This window comes from Triturus cristatus, chromosome 6 (assembly GCF_964204655.1).
Source record: "Triturus cristatus chromosome 6, aTriCri1.1, whole genome shotgun sequence".
Classification (NCBI taxonomy): Eukaryota; Metazoa; Chordata; class Amphibia; order Caudata; family Salamandridae; genus Triturus; species Triturus cristatus.
The window spans coordinates 1,945,247,288-1,945,268,133 of NC_140589.1; positions in this window are offsets into that span (position 1 = coordinate 1,945,247,288).

Below are 20,846 nucleotides of genomic sequence, written 5' to 3' on the forward strand. Positions count from 1 at the left end.
CTGCCAGATGATTCAGTAAAGCTATAGTATCTACTTCACAAGCTTCACGTGTCTTCGATGCCACAAGTAGGTCATCGATGTACTGCACTAGTACTGAGCTTTCAGGCATGATCAAACTCTCCAATGATTTCTTCAATAACTGATTGAATATTGATGGACTCTCTGTATACCCCTGTGGGATACGACACCATGCCAAAATACACTGTGCAAACCGAAATGCAAAAATCGGCTGGCTGGCATGATGCAATGGAATTGAAAAGAAAGCATGACACAAATCAATTACCGTATACCACTCAGCATCATGAGGAATCTGATACAAAATCACTGACGGATTTGGCACAATAGGACAACATGCCACCACAATTTTGTTAACTTTTCTCAAATCTTGTACAATCCTGAACTTTCCATTAGGTTTCTTTAGCCCCATTATCGGTGAATTACACGGGCTACTCAGCAACTCTCTTAAAACACCCTGTTGAATCATCTTGTCAATTATAGGGGTTATTCCCTCAATTATTTCTGGTGTCAATCTGTACTGTGGGATATTAGGATAAACAATTCCTTCTTTCACTGAAATCTTCACTGGATCTACATTATTCATCAATCCCACATCTTCTCCAGTAAAATCCCAGACTGCTGTTTTTACTGTGTGTCTTAACTCTTGAGGCAAATCATCTGGATTAAACACAGCATATGTACCAACAATCTCACTTTCTCTATTATCTAGAGCATGGGTACTCACAAACTTTCTCTCGGGGGCCAAATTTACAGTGTGGTTTCTGGCCGAGGGCCGCACTGGTGGGGGTGGGGTCAGTGGGGGCGGGGTCAGTGGGGGCGGGGCTATAGGGGGGGAAAAAATCACTGCCGCTTCAAAACATTACTAGACAATGCTGTATTTCCAAAGCAGATGTAAATACATGGAGCACATGTTTATAATGTTGTTTTATTAGCAGACAATAGCAATCTTATTGGGATTGCATGGCAATTTGCAGTAACCGGGTATTCAGCACATGGCCAGTGCAACACAGGCTTCAGAGTCCCAAAAATAGATATGTTAAAGACAAACACTACGAACCTATTTTACATTTCATGTCACCGATTAGTTTTCTGTAATCGGGTACCAAGTTGGAACCGGCAAGCCTTAAAAGCTGCTCCAGATGTATGTCTGTAAGCTTATTTCTGAGTTTGCTCTTCAACAGTCCCATTGTGGAAAATGAACATTCGCAAGCATATGTTGACCCAAACATACAAATTACCTTCTGGGCCACTGTAAAAAGAAAAGGAAACTCGTCAGGGGGCACAATTTTCCAGAATTGGGATGAAGCGATTGGTCCAGATACCTCACCCAAACTAATAACTGGGCCACATCGCCTATGTCTGTGGACTCATCCATGGCAATGCTGAAGAACGGCGACTCTCTCACTGCGTTGATCACCTGCTCCTGGATGTTTTGTCTCATTGCCTCTATTCTGCGTGCACATGTGGAATCCGATAGCTGCAATGCACCGATTTCCTTTAAAATGCTGGCCTTATTAGTGTAATTGTCAAATAAAATTTCGGCTGCTGAAGGGAAACATTGCTTCACAAGCTCTGCATCTGAGAATGGTTTTTTATGTTTGTCAAGCAAGTAGCATATTTTGAAAGACGCTTCTGTTACAGCCTCAGATTCCTTCATCTGGCAAAGGAAGATCTTCTGCTGGGAAAAAGGAGCTTGCTTCAACGATGCCACTTTTGCAGATCGCAGTTTTGAGTTCAGTGGGAAGTTCGCAGTGTATCCAGAGTGCCGCGTTTTGTAGTGCCGTTCCAGGTTATACCTCTTAAGAACATTTACTTTCTCTTTGCAAAGCAAACAGGTGGCTTTTTCTTTTGGACATTCTACAAACAAGTACTCTTCTTCCTATGCTTCCTGGAAGGTCCTGTGTTCGCTCTGTATCGATCTGGGTCGTTTGCAAGGCTTGGAAACTGGACTGTAGGCCATTGCGGAGATCTCCAGCTAGTTTGTTACTATGCAACAAGTAACAAGGACCAGGAATCTGAATTTCCACCGGATGACCAATGGACCGACACCGCCCCACGACCGATGGACCGACACGCCACGCCACACGACCCCTGGACAGACACCACGTCACGACCGATGGACCAACACCACTTTTCGCAATAGATCTGTGAGCAACAGCAAAGTAATGTTTTGTTTAAACATTGGTTTATGCATGAAATGTGCCACTCAATAGGGATTTGAAATAAATGGCATGCACACACACGTTTATACAAGCACAAGTTCACCCATAGGTATCTTGGCGCTGAATAACAGATGTTTATTGCTACCCAACTCATTTTATTGACCTCAGATGGATGAAAGGCACGACCCGCCAGGATTTGAACCTGTGACCATGAGGTAGAACACAGGCCCCTGCTTCGAGCGCATTAGTCCACTGCGCCACCAGACCCGGCCTGTACACAGTACAAGGACACAGAGTAGAAACACATATGGAAGGAGCTAATCTGGACAGCGCTATTTGGTGTGGAGCAGCTGTCAAACTAAAGGAATCTGAAAGGCTCAGATACAATGGTCAAGCCTGTAGAGGGGGGCTGGGGAGGGGCCAGGTTTCTGGTGGGGGGTTAGTAGAGCAGGCGGAGAATCAGAGGGCGGGAATAACCAGAAGATTGGGCCAGTGGGCAAAGTCAGGTGTGGCCAGAGGGAGCAAAACATCCCAATTTTTTGTATTTGTTTGGCATTTCATTGCCCAGTTACAGTTTATTACGTTATATAATTCAACCAATGCAGTTTCTTAAATATCTCCAGCTAGCTGAAAGTAAAAACAAGGATGCAAGTCAAAGCTGCCACGACTTGAAGCCATCAAACATTCAAGGGCACGCACAAAGCTACCGTAAAACAGGATCAACCAAAGTGCACCCATCATCAATCAAGGACAATTCACGCCACAAAGAAAAGAGAGAAGTCCTATTAGTTTTTTTTAAAAAACTGCGGGGAGAAGAAAAGCACCTTTTCACAAACAACTAAAATGTGACACAGCCCCTACCAGAAATAAGAGGAAAACAAAAACTTCAGAACCTTTGGATAGAAGCGCTAACCAGCCAAAGCAAGCATTAGCAAAGCAAAAAGGTCTAGCCTTGGCAAGATAACACAGCAGCAGCTCACTACTATTACTGCAAGTAATGTCTGGGACACCACTCCCATTTCTCATATGTGAGTTCCTGTTTTGATCTAACATTATTACAATGGCATGTGAGACAGGCGGGGAGAAAGAGAGAGGATACTCACAGCCGGCATGCCTACTACCGTCCCACCCAGACTCAATGCTTTTCTATTGGATTGAATTCCCGGTATAGCCAGTCCTGCCCTGAGTGACACAAGTGCACCATATAAGCAGCAATAAATATTTTATTGAAACTATCTAATTTAAGGCAATGACACAATTGACACAGCAGGATTATGGCTTTCAGTTATTGAACTCTCAGAAGGTTCATAACAGGGGGGAAAAAAAGGTAAAAGACTGCTCACAGACAGTAAATTAAATATAAGAACTGCCCACTTTAATGGTCGGGTTAATGGTAAACTGCTATTTCAGGTCAACAAGTATAAAAATATTTGATTTATAACTGAATAATGACCAAATCAACAATGCCTTTATTATAGTATTCAGCTTGCAGAGTCACTGATGCTGACACACACAAGCAGGTAGAAAGTACATTCCCGTCAGCTGTCTTAGATCAAAATAATTTTTTTTTTAAACAGAATATTTGGTCGTGCCCTAGACGTAACGTTATTTCACTGCAGTCATTGAAATAGCAGACCTGAGAGGAGATGACATGTCCTTTAAATTCACGTGAGCTCTGACGATATAATATCCCACCATCTGACGCCACTTGAAATTGTACCCCAATAATATCATAAGAAGTGACGTGCCACATCTTTTGTGAACATTAGATGAGATTTTATCAAGTTCAAAATGTCACCAAGCCGTGAAAGCCACTGTCTTGCTGTGAACAGGCGGAAGGCACCGAGTCCATTAAGGGGGACTTTAAGCATACCTAGAGGCCCCGGAGAGATCACACAGAGGGCAGGGGGAAGGGGGGTCGCAGCTTCAGAGGAGGACAGCGCGGCTCATGACGAGTGATTTCTTTTTTTCACAATACATGAGGAGAAAATTACTAATGGGCATGTTACAAAAGCAAACGTTACGTTACATGAGGCAACAGTGACAATTGTGCATGCATCAAAAGCAAACAAAATACGATGATTACAAAAGGAAAAGGTGACATGTTAATTATAATAGTGGTAATAAATTAAACATAATTGGCAACAATGTCTGTGACCCATAGTACCACCGTTACACTTACCTGTAGTTAAAGTGACGCTGAAGGTTTTCCGCCTGCAGTGAAGAGGACGTCGACGTCGTCACCACGGACACAGGAAGCTTCATAAAAGGTCCTTTAAAAGTCAGCTGTACAAGCGCAAGCGTAAGCAGAGAAGATGGTCGCAGGAGCAAACGTTGTGAACACGTATTGAATACGTATTCACTAGGTATGCTCTTGCGGCCATCTTCCGTGTTAAAACGTATCAGGAAGGACTCGTACGGCAACAAGGTCCGCGGGCCGCCAAGGAAGGCCGGGCGGGCCCCCAGCGGCCCGCGGGCCGTACTATGAGTACCCGTGATCTAGAGTCATCCTGTACAAAACATCTTCATCTGGTGTCTCAAAAGCTATTCCATCTGGAGTACAGAAAATTGTGCAATTCATCTTACACAATAAATCCCTACCTAACAAATTCACTGGACTAGTGTCACAGACTACAAATCTATGCATGTCTGAAAATTTCCCTATTCTTACCCTTACTGGTTCAGTAAGACGAGTCTTAATCTGTGTATTAGCTACACCAACCACTTGGATTGCTTCGTCCGAGAGAGGAAGATTTCTTATATCTGCTGACCTGACAGTTGATCTCGTCGCTCCTGTGTGTACCAAAAAAGTAACACTCTCCCCATTTATTTTCCCATCTACAAATGGTCCTGCCTGGTCTATTTCTAGAGTTGCACCAAGTATGCACTCTTCCTCCTCTCTTCGGCACCGTCAATAGTCCCCTTCAGACTCACTCCCTTCATTCTTTAACCAGTACTGCTGTACCGGGTTTGAACGTCTCGGTTTGTTTACCTGCTCATCATTGTAGAATCCCGAGTCCTGGTTATACTTTTAGGACCCTCTATTCTGCGGCAAGGGCGGTTTTGGCTCTTGACTCTGCTGTCTGACAGCCTTCTGCTGTTGTTGTTGATGATTACACCCCTCGTTCTGCACCTGTTGATTCAATGATTTATTCTCATTACTCACTAATGGTGGATTCGTACACTCGGATCTCCAATGCCCCAATTGTCCACAGTTGTGACATGGGAACTTCTTCTTCGCTTCTTCTAGATTCCCCTTTCCCTTCCCTGTGCCATATCTGGGCCTATTTCCTGGATTATTTGCTTGTTACACCATCTGTGCTTCTTGTCTTTCTGCAACTTTCACCTGTGCCCACATTGCCTTTTCTTTCAGCTTTCTCTGTTTTGCCTCAATCTCATCACTGAAGTACTTTGCATGTCTCAAGATTTCATCAATCTTTTTACTCTGCCAGTCAACTGTGTGCTCACGAATTCTTTCACTAATTTCAGGTCTCAAGCCATATACAAACCTGTATACAAAATGACTCAAATCCCTAGCCCTAGCCCAGTATATGCTAAATTTAATGGCGCAAGAGACATCACGCCATCGGGCGACGGTCTCCGTCTTAAATGGAGGAGAATTGACTGTGAAGCCCTACTTGACCGCGTAAAGAACGATCACCTAGCATTGGTAAACTCCTGTCTATCAATGGATGGGGACTGCCACAGAATAGTTAGCGATTTTGGTAAATTATGCGTGGCAATTAAAAACTATTTGTTAGTCCCAATACCCCCTGAGACGAAGGACCCTAGATGGATCGATTCGGCTTGCTCTACGGCAAATAGGGAATTACGTAGGGCATTAACCACTAAACCAAGGAACACAGCGGAGGTACAAATAGCCAGGAAATTTTATAAACAAAAAATAGCTGAAAGGAAGGCGGCACTTTTGATGGAACAGTGGGAGTCCCTGGTTGATAGCGCCAATTTGAAGAGCAGCGGGCAATTTTGGTCCGCTGTTAGGAATATGCGCGATATGGGTAAAAACTTATCCCCTATTGGCTGCAATATAACTGGCCCTACCTGGGAAGACCACTTCTCCAATATTTACGCTGCTCCCACTGAAGAAATAATCACCCCGGATCTGAGACAGTTGGGAGATTTACGGTTTGACCTCTCTGAGGTGGTGACAGCCATTAGAGAGAGCCTTGGTAACAAGGCCCCTGGACCAGATGGCCTACCTATAGACTTTATAAAACACAGCTCAGATTTATGGGCACCAATTTTATATAATGTTTTTAATAGTTTGTCAAGAGCGTCCATCCCCGAGACGTGGTCTCTTAGTATTATTGTCCCAATTTATAAAAAGGGCGACAGGTCAGACCCAGCAAACTACCGACCAATTTCGCTTTTGGACAATACTCTAAAAATACTTGGGCGAGTTATTTACAACAGGGTGGTAGAGTGGGCTGAAGATTCTGACCTATTGGATCCATGTCAGATGGGATTCAGGAGCGGGGTGGGCACGGTCGAGCAATGCTTGAATTTAAAATTAATAATTGATAAGTATACCGTCGCCCGATCGTCTCCTATATACCTCGCTTTCATGGATCTCTCATCCGCATTCGATTTGGTAAATAGATCAAAATTGTGGTCAATGCTTCTCAGTTATGGATTGGACGAGCCCTTAGTACACTTCTTGGCACATCTCCATACCGATCTCAGGGCACAAGTCAGGATTGGGTCGGGAGGAGAAGTTTCTGGTGCTATAAAAATTGGCAGGGGGGTCAGACAGGGGTGCGTTTTAGCACCCCTGTTGTTTATCATTTATATTAATGGCATAGCAAAGGCTTTAAAACAAGTAACTAGAGATGTCCCAACTATTCAGGGGCACCCCTTGCCAGTTCTATTATACGCAGATGATGCGGTCCTTATGGGCCGCACTCCTAATGCCCTCCGTGCGCTTGTGGAGAATTTTGTACATCATATGGAGGGCCTAGACCTGCGCGTGAACTTCAAAAAATCCTTTGTTATGTCATGCGGACTTGGTAAACGGAAACTCAACACCATCCATATCGGGTCTGACAAACTTGACTCTGTAAATTCTTTTATATATTTAGGGGTGGCCTTCGCTGCGAACAACTCGTGGAGTGGGCATTCTGCCCACGCCACGAGCAAGTTCTCGAAGGCCATCAACTCAATACTGAGTCTCCCACGCCCTAAGAAATTAGGTGCAACCAGTGCTATTTTAAATTTTTTTAAATTACAGTGTGTTCCTGTTGCCACCTATGGGGCCGAAGTTTGGGCTACTGCTAAAAATCCCGGCATCCAACGAGAAGAGACACGTTTCTGCAGAGAAGTTTTGGGTGCCCCAATTTCGTCCTCTGAATTTATCTGCCACAAAGAGCTAAACCTCCCTTACGTCTGTGATTTCATCAGAAGCAGACCAGTTTTATTCTGGTTGAGAATTTGGAGGAATAACGCAGCCTCTCTAACACAAGACATAATCAAAGACTGTCTTAAATGTGATCACGGGCTTTTAATCCCATGGTTAGCTGGTGTTTCAAAATCATTAAGCGCCGTGAATAAAGGTGATCTCTTTGTAGATCCCTCCAGCATTGGATGTAAAGATAAGGTAGAGGTCAAACAAGCACTATATGCACTTTATGAGGCAGAACGGTTGGAAAGGGAAACATTGAAAGCCACGGTTATCAGATATATTGAGAATGACCTGCCCAGGCGACCTCTCCCACTCTATCTTACTCTTCCTATGACTAGTTGGGAGAGGTCTCTGTTATTTCGATTAAGGGCAGGCTCCATAAAATTTATGTTGGGTTTCCCCTTGGGTTACAACTCTACTATTGACCGCAACCCTTGCCCCTGTGATGGCACCAGTAAGCAGAATGAGTTACACTTTTTATTCTTTTGTAAATTTTATTTAAAATATATTAACTGGTTTTTAACACCCTATTTTAGAAAACACAGACCCCTCTCTCTTATGGAGTCTCGTCAAATGTTACTCTCCCTGGACTCTGAGGAACTGATTTTTCGCACTAGTACCTTTTTAAGATTAATAATCCGTGTACGCAATATGATGGAAAATCCCTGAATGACTGTTGTTTTAGTTCATTATAACTTTTAGAGATATTGTGTTGTGTATATTGTAAAGATTAATTGTTTTTTATGTCTGTACTTTTATGAATTCAAGTAATTCGAATAAAGGTCTTTTGATTGATTGATTGATTGATTGACTCAAATCCTTATCACCCAGGTGTTCATCTCCACTGAACTGTTTAAAAGCCAGTATCAACCTCTCATAAAAAGCATGAACTGATTCTTTCGCTTCCTGATGTGTTCGATCTATCTTAACCCAGTCTGTCTCTTTCGGGGGTACCTTATTTTTCAGGAACACAATAACCTGTTCATACTTCCTCATGACCTCTGGGTCTGGAGCTCCTGATTTCGGGTCTCTTGGGTACTCCTTAGCAGGCCAATCTACAACTATTTTACACTCTGCCCACAAGTCTGCTGGAACAATTATATCAAACAGACTATTCAGATCAATCCACAGCACTTTTGACAATTTCACAAACCTATCTACCTGCCTATACCACTCGACGGGCTTTTCTCTCAGTCGAGGGAAATCATTCGTAAATGACAAAATATCCTGTCTAGTCCATGGGACATGGACATATCCTCCTCCAGGAATCTCTCTCATAGGATAAGCATCCACTGTCTTTTCTTTTTCTCTGATGGGAAAAGCTGAGTAAGTCCTGTCCACCGAATCTTCCCTTTTCTTGTACCACCTATCCTTCCATTTTTCCACATCACCCCATTTTCGCAATAAAGAAATTTTCCTTAATCTGCCCTGTTCTGCCAACACCATTTAAATTTTCAATGTCCTTATCCGAGAAATCCATCCTGTAAGACTTCTGCAACGCTTTCACCTTATCCATGTCAACTCCTTGTTCACTCGCTATTGCTTTTAACCTGTCATGTGTACTCTTAGCCCTCCAGGTGATACTCTTGCACATGAATAACAACTCTCCATCATGATGGTTTTTCAATATTTCTGTAGGAATTGTTCCTGGAATTAGCTCCTCCAATTCTATGCGCAACCTGGCTACATCAATTGCCTGTGAATCTTTATCCTTCTTTTGAAGAACTTTCAACCAATCATTCAAATCTTCAGCTGTTATTTCTGTAGACTTTTTCACTGCACCCACTTGTTCTGCCATCCTCTGTGGTTCCAAAATTGATCCTCCTAAACAACCAGTATTCAATCCTGAATTAGGCTGTACATCTGATCCTCCACTTCATGTGTCATGTCTCAACTGTCTCAAATTATTTTCTCCTGTCCTCATTCCTGATTCTTCCAAAGAGCAAGAACCAACCAAACCATTTCCTACATAGGGAACTGTCAAACCATTCTCACCCATTCTTTGTTTATCAAAAATAGGCACCACCGGACCTATGGTTACAGGCACTGTAACAGCTTCTAAATTTTTCGTCCGCTCTCTAATTTTCTCAGTCAGCTCAGATGTGGTTCTGGCTAATTCTCTTGTTTTTTCTTCACTTATCCGATTTTCTCTCTCCCGCTCTCTCTCTCTTTCCCTTTCCATGAAAGAGCTACCACTTTTCAGATCAGGTGTCACAATCTCAGTTTTAACAATTCGCAAAGTGTCTCTTATAGGAGTAGCAACTGGCGTTCTCTCTTCTGGTTCTGGTCTATATGGTGGCGGTCTCTTATAGATCATGTCATCCAAGACCTCATCCTCATAATCATTAGCCCCATACCTTCTCACTTCTGTATCAGGCACCTTTTCCGTACCCTTCCTCTCTTCCTTCTCTTCAACTGTCCTCATAGGATATAATCCCTCTGACATACTAGCATCTCGCCATCTCCTCATTCGATCATGATGAGTTTCACGATCATATTTCCTCCCGAAAATACACCTATAATTGCCTCCACTCCTCTGCTTTTCTCGCTCATGCACCTCATCTTCCCATTCTACCAAAGCCTCAAACTGTGTCGGCCTTGGTCTCGGCTCTAGACACATCATCTTTTCCCGTAAATTTCTCAACACAGCCAGATTAAATGAACCATGTTCCGGGAACGCTAAAACACCATCCTCCTTAGTGTACTTAGCCCAGTTGTCTAACCATATACAGGTATGATACCCATATTTCGCAACCATGAAGGATGCAGGTGTTCTTGTCGGAGGTAGCAATTCACCTTCTCTAGTTATTATGTTCTTATCCTTGTCGAACCATCTTTTAATTTTACCGAACAAGGATTTCTTTTTCTTTTCCTCCGTTTGGTAATACATTTTAACGTTTACCACTATTCTCTAGTCCCTTCCGCAACTGTACGATCTTTTGTTCAATAACAGCGCGACTCACACTAACGCACCAATCCTGGAGCGTTTACGTCACCCTGTACTCCTTCCAATCCCTGCGCGGCTCACACCAACGCACTAATCACAGGGCGAGCACTGTTCTAATCCACTGTCCAATCACAGCGCGGTCTTTCTCTGACTCTCTGACGTCAGTAGTCGCTGCAGACGCTTCTGCTCCTGTCTCCTGTCACTCGTCTACCCCTCCTTTACAAAGTCTTCTCAGTAGACTTCGTTTCAGATTCTACAAGATCTATTAGTTACAACATATAAACATCTCCATTGTCTTCTTCGCTAACCACAGAATAGTAAAGAAAGGTCTTTCTTACAAGAATTCCGCTTCTCTTTAGAACAGCGCTTGCCTCTGCTCTACCACGGAAATATTACTTTCGTTGACACAGTAGCACATCCCTCTACTCTGCCCTTCTATCATGCATCCATTAACTGTTTCCTCTAGGAATGCTCCAAAGAGTCTCACAATCAATCAAATGCTCATATATTCAAGCACTTTCACACTAGAAAAATGTAGCACATCCACACAGAATCCTGCCTTTCCCGAGAACAGCGAACAGCGAACAGTCTGTCCCACTACAGAATTATAACACACGTTAACCAAGCAGCGTTTTCCTCTGCCCAGTCCTACAAACAAGCTCAGAGAATACCTATTACTTCTCCAGCAGTAAGCTTTAACGGCAAACCTTACGGATCCCCGGGACTTAAGACCAGAGTTTCACAGATAACCTTCGCTACCATACACACTCCGTTTATACTGAAAATATGTCCCTAATAGTAACACACAACGATGTCACTGATTCCGAACCCAGACAATGTGACGCGCAACTTCAATTGTCACACGTTTTTCCTGCATACCTACAGGTAATTCCAACAATTCCGTCTTTCCCGAGAGCAGCACTCACTTCCCTCTGCCCTACTACGGAACCGTCACCAGCTCCCCACGTTCCAGAAGCCGTACAAACTACATATAACTCAATACGACGACTTCAACATATAGTATTAGTACATATATCAACATCAATCTATAAATCAATGAATCCAAAAGCCTATGTACAAGCAATCTATCAGATCAAGACAATAATCTAAAACCATCATACTGCTACCAGGAAACTGCTGCAGATCGGAGCATATAAATTCTCCCTACTTCCATGGACAGAGTAATTCCACAGTCACACGCACATATACTCATCATACGCTAGGGCCCATCACACTGACATTCATTCTATTACTCTATCCGCACTGAATATACGAGAGAAAACCTAAACCAATCTGCATCTAATGTGAGGTCAATGCGACCTTAAAGATATGTCTTGAGTCATGATTTTAAACACAGGAAATACATTCGGAACTCAATAAATGACAAAGAAATAACCACCCGACACTGTGATTCAAACAAAAGGATTGTTTATCTAAATTAGTTCAAATGAAAGTCAATCATTAGCAAAATCATTATTCTCATAGTTACCTATTCTACCTAAATGGGTCAGGACAGGTCTCTCAGTAAAGTCTCCCGTGTCGCCGTCCTCTCAATCAGCGTCGATCCTCTCGAGCATAGGTTCGGGAAGAAGTGGCCTTAGACCCTCTCTAGTCTAACAATATTTATAGTGAAACTAACAAAATAAAAGTAACAAACAAACTCTAAACGTCCATTGAGCCGCTGAGCAGAGCGAGCAGGAAAGGATGTTGATTTGCAACATTTAGAAAACCTCCGCTCAGAAAAATCACAAATATAAAATCACAGAAGAAGGAAGCTCAAACTAAAAAATGATACATCCATGAATGCTCTTCCTCGGAACCATAGTGAAGCCACCGCAAGTTTATCAGAGTTCATTGTGGCTTTATTCTTCTCCAAGGGCAATTGGCAACGAGCCTGGAGCTGCTGTCCTCACGGAAACTTTTAACACAGTCAGAGGCCGAGGTCAGGTGACTTCCAACCATGTTCAGCGAGGCCTCTCGTCAAATTTCAATTACTCGAATGCAGGCTGTAAATATCGGCCATCTTGGACTAGGCCAAAACAGACCATCTTAATTAAAAGAAATACAAAACAACGTTACTACATCGTAATGATAATACAGTGTTAATACCCACTAATACCCTTATGTGTATGCAATTATCTAGCCATCTGCAACACAAAGAAGCATTAAAGCACGTTATTTTACAGCGCAAACACAAAACAAATAACACTTTAGTCACACATATTTTATTAATTTGCTCACCAACTTAGTTCACGTATTGTAACGCCCTGAACGTCTCAGGATCGTTTAACAGACACGATAATGAGGACGCAACCACTTGTGAAGGGTTAGTTATTTTAATGAAGGCAAAAACAATACAACGAATAAACAAAAGTTATAGTCACTGAAATCCTCCAGGCTAAGTACGTTACCAGCCCACAGCACGGATGGTCCTAACCGTCCTCTGCATATACGCCGATCCCGGCGTATGCCAACAGAGGGCAGAAATGAAATGGCCGACAATGCCAATCGGTAGGCTGTGAGGGGCACGACGAGTGTTGGGGAGAATCGAGGAGTCAGGGAAACACCCAGCCGGGGTCTCTACCTGAAGGGAGCAGCCGCTCAACCTCTTCCTCCGACTGCACCGGGACGCGGAGTCACCTCCTGGTGATGCGTCACCGATACCCCAATCAAAAGCAAGAAGACTGAACCGAGAGCAGCCGCTCGATCGATCCTGTGGACTTCCGAGTCTGTAACGCGGCAAACACCTCCTGGTGTGCGTTACAGCTGGCAGTCCCTGTATCTCTGGTCGGGCTGGGAGTTACGACTCCAACCAGCAAAAGCGCCACTGCGCTTTGACTCAGCCGAGTCAAAAAGCGAAGCTCAATGGTTGACCGGTAGAGCTTCCGGGTCCTTCACAGGTGACGATGGGGCAAGACACGGCCCAGGGAGTAACGACTCGACCTACCTCCGTTCTTGCCTTACTGGAGCACCACTCCGGAACACTGCTCTTCACGAAGCAGGTACGTCGGTGTAAACACAATATCCGACAGCCTTGTACCTCCCGGTTCCTCCCTTTATAGGGCGTGTTTTCCTTGAGTTATGTAACAGCTCTCCTGTTTACATAAGGGCGTGTTTTCCCTTGAGTTATGTAACAGCTCTCCTGTTTACATAAGGGCGTGTTTTCCCTTGAGTTATGTAACAGCTCTCCTGTTTACATAAGGGCGTGTTTTCCTTGAGTTATGTAACAGCTCTCCTGTTTACATAACCTCTCAACCGCTAAGCATCCTGGGAGATGTAGTCCGTTTACGAGGTTACCGTTTTCCTCCCCTCGCATGACAGGAATTCTTGACAGTACATCCTCCCTCTCAGCGGCTCCCCACGGGTCCAGCGCTGGCAGGAAAACGCCGATGGAACAAAGAGACCAAGCGCGGAGCATGAACCCCTTCAGCCGGTTCCCATGATTGCTCCTCCGGGCCATAGCCTTTCCACGCAACCAGGTACCACAGCTTCCCCCTGCGCCATTTGGACGCCCGTATGCCCGACACTTCATACTCCACCTCCGACTCCACGCATACCGGCCTAGGTGTCCCAGACGGCTTGGAGGGTGCTGGTTTGAGCAATGATACATGAAAGACAGGGTGTATCCGCAATGACTGGGGCAAGCACACCTTCACGTTCACGGGACCCATACACTTGGTAATGCGATAGGGGCCCATGTACTTGGGATGGAACACACTGTTCTTTCGAAACCTCATGTTTCTTGTGGATATCCAGACGTAGTCTCCAGTGCGGTACAGTGGCCCGGGCCTTCTCTTCCTGTCGGCCGCAGCCTTGTATCGTCTCTTGGCCTCTATTAGGACAGCCCTTGAGCGCATCAACGTGTCTTTTATGTGTGCCACCCTGTCCGCTGTGGCGGGAATCCTGTCCTCTCTGAACGGATGTAGAAATGGCAAGAACCTGGGATGTTGGCCATAGTTGCTATAGAACGGAGATGACTGTGTGGAGCTGTGAGTGGCGTTGTTATAGGCTATCTCTGCAACCCATAGCAAGTCGACCCATTCTTCCCTGCCCTGGTCCACAAAACATCGCAGATACTGTTTGAGCGTTTGGTTCAGGCGCTCGGTTTGGCCGTCCGTTTGAGGGTGGTAGCTGGTGGACAGGGCGGTCTTAACATGCAGCGCAGTGCACCAAGTCTTCCAGAATTGCGCAGTAAACTGCCACCCCCGGTCCGACACGATCACCCCAGGTAATCCATGCAGTCGTACCACATTCTTTAGGAGTAGTGACGCCAATTCCCCGGCCGTAGGGACTCTCTTGCAGGGGATGAAGTGCCCCATTTTCGTCAAGTAATCCACCACCACCAGTATTGCCATCATCCCCTGGTCTACCGGTAGGCCCACAACGAAGTCCAGTGATATGCTATCCCATGGTCTATCCGGGGTCGGAAGTGGATGTAAGAGCCCTTGGGTTCGGCCATGGTCGGCCTTCATGGTAGCACACGTAGGACACTCCTGTCCCCACCTCCTGACATCCACTCTCATGGTTGGCCACCAGAAATGCCGTCCCATGCTAGCCACCATTTTTTCAAAGCCCAAATGACCTGCGCATGGAGAGTCATGGCACCAGATGAATGCTTGTTTCCTTAGCCTAGGCGTGGGTATCAACAGGCACCTGCCCTTCAGGGGTATCCCGTCCTTCAGCTGCCATTCTCTGTGACTGAGGAGCCACCTCCGCCATGCGAATGACCTGATCCCTCTCTTTATTCCCCTCAGGAAAGTATCCGGTTGGATAACCCCCAATACCATCCTCGGGGAAATGATGGAACGCTCGGTCGCAGGCAATGGTTCCTTAACTGCAGATTGACGGGACAGGGCGTCCGCCTTCTGGTTTTCCGTCCCCGGCCGATATGTGATGCGGAAGTTGAACCCCGCAAAGAAGATCATCCACCGCAGCTGCCTGGGAGAAAGGTGTCTTGTGGCCGTCATGAACTATAGATTCCGATGGTCCGTGTACACCGATACCACATGTCTTGCCCCCATCAACCAATGCCTCCATTCGGTGAAGGCGTCCTTGATTGCGAGAAGCTCCTTCTCCGCAATATGGTAGTTGCGTTCGGCGTCGTTGAGTTTGCGGGACATGTACGCAACGGGATGAAGCACCCCTGTGTCGTGGTTGCGTTGGGACAAGATAGCCCCCAGCGCCACATCCGAAGCGTCCGCTTCCACCACGTAGGGGAGATCCGGATCGGGGTGAGCCAACACCGGCGCCTTACCAAAGGCGCTTTTCAGGGCCTCAAAGGCTGTGTTCGCTTCAGGGGACCAGACAAACTCCTTGGACTTCCTCAGTAGCTGTGTGATTGGGGCCACCAATCCTGAAAATCCATCTATAAACCGCCTGTAAAAGTTGGCGAAGCCAATGAAACTTTGGACGTCCTTCACGCTTTGGGGCACCGGCCATTCTTTCACCGCCTTGATCTTTCGTTCTGCCATCTCCTGTCCCTCTGGACTCAGCATCACTCCGAGGAATTCCACGGACGTGACGTGGAAGTCACACTTGCTGAGTTTACAAAACAGCTTGTTTTCCCTCAGCTTTTGGAGCACAGCATTGACGTGGTGTACGTGCTCCTCCACACTGGACGAGTAGATGAGGATGTCGTCGATATATACGACCACGTAGATATCCAACTCCTCTCTGAATACCTCATTCAAAAAGTACTGAAAGGCTGCCGGGGCGTTGCACAGACCGAACGGCATGACGAGGTACTCAAAAAGGCCGAACCTGGTCTTAAAGGCGGTCTTCCACTCGTCTCCGTCCCTCATGCGCACCAGTTGGTATGCCCCTTTCAAATCCAACTTGGTGTAGATACGAGCTTTCTTGACCTGTTCCAGCAGTACACTGATGAGAGGCAAGGGGTACCGATTCTTTATGGTTATCGCATTCAATGCCCTAAAGTCCACACAGGCTCTCAGCTCCCCATTAGCTTTCGGGATGAAGAAGAGTGGCGAGGCGGCCGGAGACTTGGACGGGCGGATGAATCCTAGCTTGAGGAGTTTATCCAGGTACCCCCGGAGATGCACGTTTTCAGGCTCCGTCAGGGCATACAGCCTGCCGCTGGGAACGCTGGCCCCTGGCACCAGGTCGATCTGGCAGTCAAACTGTCTATGTGGTGGTAGCACTTCCGCCTTCACCTCATCAAATACATCCTCAAAACTGTGATAAGCCTGGGGGAGAGCCACATCTTTTTCTGCCGCTGTAGCCACCGTCTGACTCCCGCTCTCATCTGCGTCAAGGGATTCCGTTCTTTTTCCACAATGCAGGATGCAATACGGTGACGTCATTTCGACGCGATGTGTTGGCCAATCCACAGAGGGGTTGTGTTTCTGTAGCCACGGCAATCCCAATATGACGCCATATCGGGGCGCTCGGATGATGTTAAAATCGATTTGTTCCAAATGGTTCCTCCCATATCTCATCGGAAGGACCCCCGTGTGCTGCCCGATGGGCCCCGTCACCAATCGCCTTCCGTCTACAGCATAGACGTCTTCGGGTACAGCTTTGGGAAGAAGCACTAGCCCTAGCCTGCATGCCTCGTTGTGGTCCATAAACATGCCAGTGGCCCCTGAATCCACCATGGCCACAACGGGTATCCACTGGTCATGCACTCCCACGTGCCCCGTGAGAAACAGGTGTCGGTGTCCCTTAGTGACCGAGTTGGAGAGTGAAGGGATGGATGAGTGACTCCGAGATGCCCCTTCTTTGGTCTGGGAGTCCTCTAGTTTTCCGCAACTAGCCGTCGGAACGCGTTGAGATACTGCACCAGGTCGTTGGATCCCTGTCTCAACTCAAGCATTTCACGGTCCGCCGTGTACGAGTCAGCCCTTCTGTCGAATACCTTCAGGAATTCCTCGCGAAAAGCACCCCAATCACATAAGATGGGGTCGTCCCTGCTCACCAGAGGTACGGCCCATTGTGCCGCGTTTCCAGCCAAATAGGAAATAAGGAAAGCCACACGAGCCTGACTCGTGGGGAACGCCTTTGGTTTGCACGATAAATGTAGCGCCACTTGTGTGAGGAATACCTGCACTGTGTTAGGATCCCCACTGTACCTCTCTGGTGTTGCCAAGGGGATGGCTACCGGCATTTCCACTACTACCGCAGGGGTCTGGTTCGTGAGGGAGGTGCTGGGCGTGAGCGGGTCCAATTGGATAGCATCCAGTCTGGCTTTTACATCGGCTGTTTCTTGCCTAGAGGCAGCCACTTCAACTTGCACGGTCGCTAAAGCAGCCAGCACATCATCAAGTGTTGCCATGTCTGTTATCGACCGGGAGACAGTTAGTGTTATTACGGTCGGATATTTTGTAACGCCCTGAACGTCTCAGGATCGTTTAACAGACACGATAATGAGGACGCAACCACTTGTGAAGGGTTAGTTATTTTAATGAAGGCAAAAACAATACAACGAATAAACAAAAGTTATAGTCACTGGAATCCTCCAGGCTAAGTACGTTACCAGCCCACAGCACGGATGGTCCTAACCGTCCTCTGCATATACGCCGATCCCGGCGTATGCCAACAGAGGGCAGAAATGAAATGGCCGACAATGCCAATCGGTAGGCTGTGAGGGGCACGACGAGTGTTGGGGAGAATCGAGGAGTCAGGGAAACACCCAGCCGGGGTCTCTACCTGAAGGGAGCAGCCGCTCAACCTCTTCCTCCGACTGCACCGGGACGCGGAGTCACCTCCTGGTGATGCGTCACCGATACCCCAATCAAAAGCAAGAAGACTGAACCGAGAGCAGCCGCTCGATCGATCCTGTGGACTTCCGAGTCTGTAACGCGGCAAACACCTCCTGGTGTGCGTTACAGCTGGCAGTCCCTGTATCTCTGGTCGGGCTGGGAGTTACGACTCCAACCAGTAAAAGCGCCACTGCGCTTTGACTCAGCCGAGTCAAAAAGCGAAGCTCAATGGTTGACCGGTAGAGCTTCCGGGTCCTTCACAGGTGACGATGGGGCAAGACACGGCCCAGGGAGTAACGACTCGACCTACCTCCGTTCTTGCCTTACTGGAGCACCACTCCGGAACACTGCTCTTCACGAAGCAGGTACGTCGGTGTAAACACAATATCCGACAGCCTTGTACCTCCCGGTTCCTCCCTTTATAGGGCGTGTTTTCCTTGAGTTATGTAACAGCTCTCCTGTTTACATAAGGGCGTGTTTTCCCTTGAGTTATGTAACAGCTCTCCTGTTTACATAAGGGCGTGTTTTCCCTTGAGTTATGTAACAGCTCTCCTGTTTACATAAGGGCGTGTTTTCCTTGAGTTATGTAACAGCTCTCCTGTTTACATAACCTCTCAACCGCTAAGCATCCTGGGAGATGTAGTCCGTTTACGCTGGTTACCGTTTTCCTCCCCTCGCATGACAGGAATTCTTGACACGTATTAAATAGGCAACACAAATGCATTCCCGCGTTTCATTAGTAATGTTGATTAGTCAGAAACTTTAACAAAGTTAATAATTAATAATTAATTATCAGTAATTTTAATTATGACATAAAACATAAACTGGAGTTTAAATCTCAATAAATTTTCAATAGAAAACTCTGATCCAGCAACCTCACTGCATCAGATGGTGTGACCTCACTGTGTCAGATGGTGTGACCTCACTACATCAGATGGCGTGACCTCACTGCTTCAGATGGCGTGACCTCACTGCGTCAGATGGCGGGACCTCACTGTGTCGGATTGTGTGACCTCACTTTGTCAGCTGGCGGGACCTAACTGCGTCAGATGGCGTGACCTCAATGTGTCAGATGGCGTGACCTCACTGTGTCAGATGGCCAGGCTGAAAGGAGCAGTCAGGGAGACGTGAGCTTTCTAATCACTCGAAATATCTTTGATTTGTAAAGTCTTCTCTTGACTGCGTTCGGCTGGTGTTATTCTGTTTTTATTTTATTTTCTTCTTTCATATTGTGTGCGCCTCCCATTCCATCTTATAACTTTATCATTCAGGTCTTCTACCGGCAACAAATGTGTCGTGTCACTCCTCAAGCCCTGCTACTTTTGGCAAGAGACTCTTTAATAAACATGTTAAAGGTGCCCCTTTGACTCTTCCAGGTGAGGGCCTGCACTCTCTTCTGTCGGGTGATTTCACACAAAGATAATCTTGTACAGGCTGCCATCTGCTGGTCATTGTAAGTAACTGGAAGTTCAACATTAGTCTATGCTGCAAGTGAACACCTAGATAGTGCTCAGCATTAACTCTGGGCGGCCAACTACGCTACTCTCGCGTAGTTTGCACAGCTTGCGCTACTTCGGGCTACGAGAATTGCACGTAGCACATTGCAAAAACGCATAGCTTAGTTGGCATTTTTTGGTAGGTCGCGGTCCTCAACGTCAAGTTGGCGACCGCGAGCGAGCAAAATGACATCCCGGCGAGACTTTTTCCTCGTTCGCGATCAGCTACATCAAGTTGCCGATCGCGAGCATGGAAAATAAACCTCCTGGCGAGATTCTCAACACGGGGAGGTCAGGTTTCTCATTGCGAGTGGTCGCATATGCTCGCGACCGCTCGAGATGAGAAACTACCAGTCCGCTTTGAGAAAGTTGCCGCTCAAGTAAAAATCTATTTGAGCGGCAGAAAACGACAGCTCGCACTGTGCGAGATGCCGTTTTCAATGATTGCACAGTGCGGACAAGCATCCGGCACTGTGCAATCATCCCGAACAGCGCACTATGCAGTTCGCGTAGCGCTACGCGTATCTCGCGTAGTGCGAAGTGCACTTCACTTAGCTACGCGTAGCGCTACTACGCAAACTACGCCCAGGCCTATGCATACTTCATGTCTCTGTTTGAAAACCATTCCTGAGGCCCGAGTTCTGTGATATTCACTCAAGGTCATGTCGAAAGGTTCTTTGTGAAAACTGTTTTCTGTTTGTCAGTGACAGGCACACCTCACTCTAATATGAACAGGCCTAGTGTTTCATTGTGGAAAGGAAACTGGTGACTCCAAGGCTTTTACTTGTTTTTGCTACACTTCATTTTATTGATTTGTTTCTTGGAGTTGAGGAACTTTCTGTTTGTCAACAATTCTTTAATTTTCCTCTGATTCACAATACAGAATGTTACGGCACCACCTTCTTTCCTGAGTAAACCAGGTGAACCACCTTCATTGCGGTCGAAGTGGAAAATGGTGTTTTTGAACTACGCATGTGTATGTGGAACAAATCTTGGTGCTGAAAGAAAAGGGTCTCCCCTCTTATATTTTTGGGGGGCAGAAGGGCAGGAGGTATAAGAGAATTTGCCCCATTTAAGTTTTGAAGA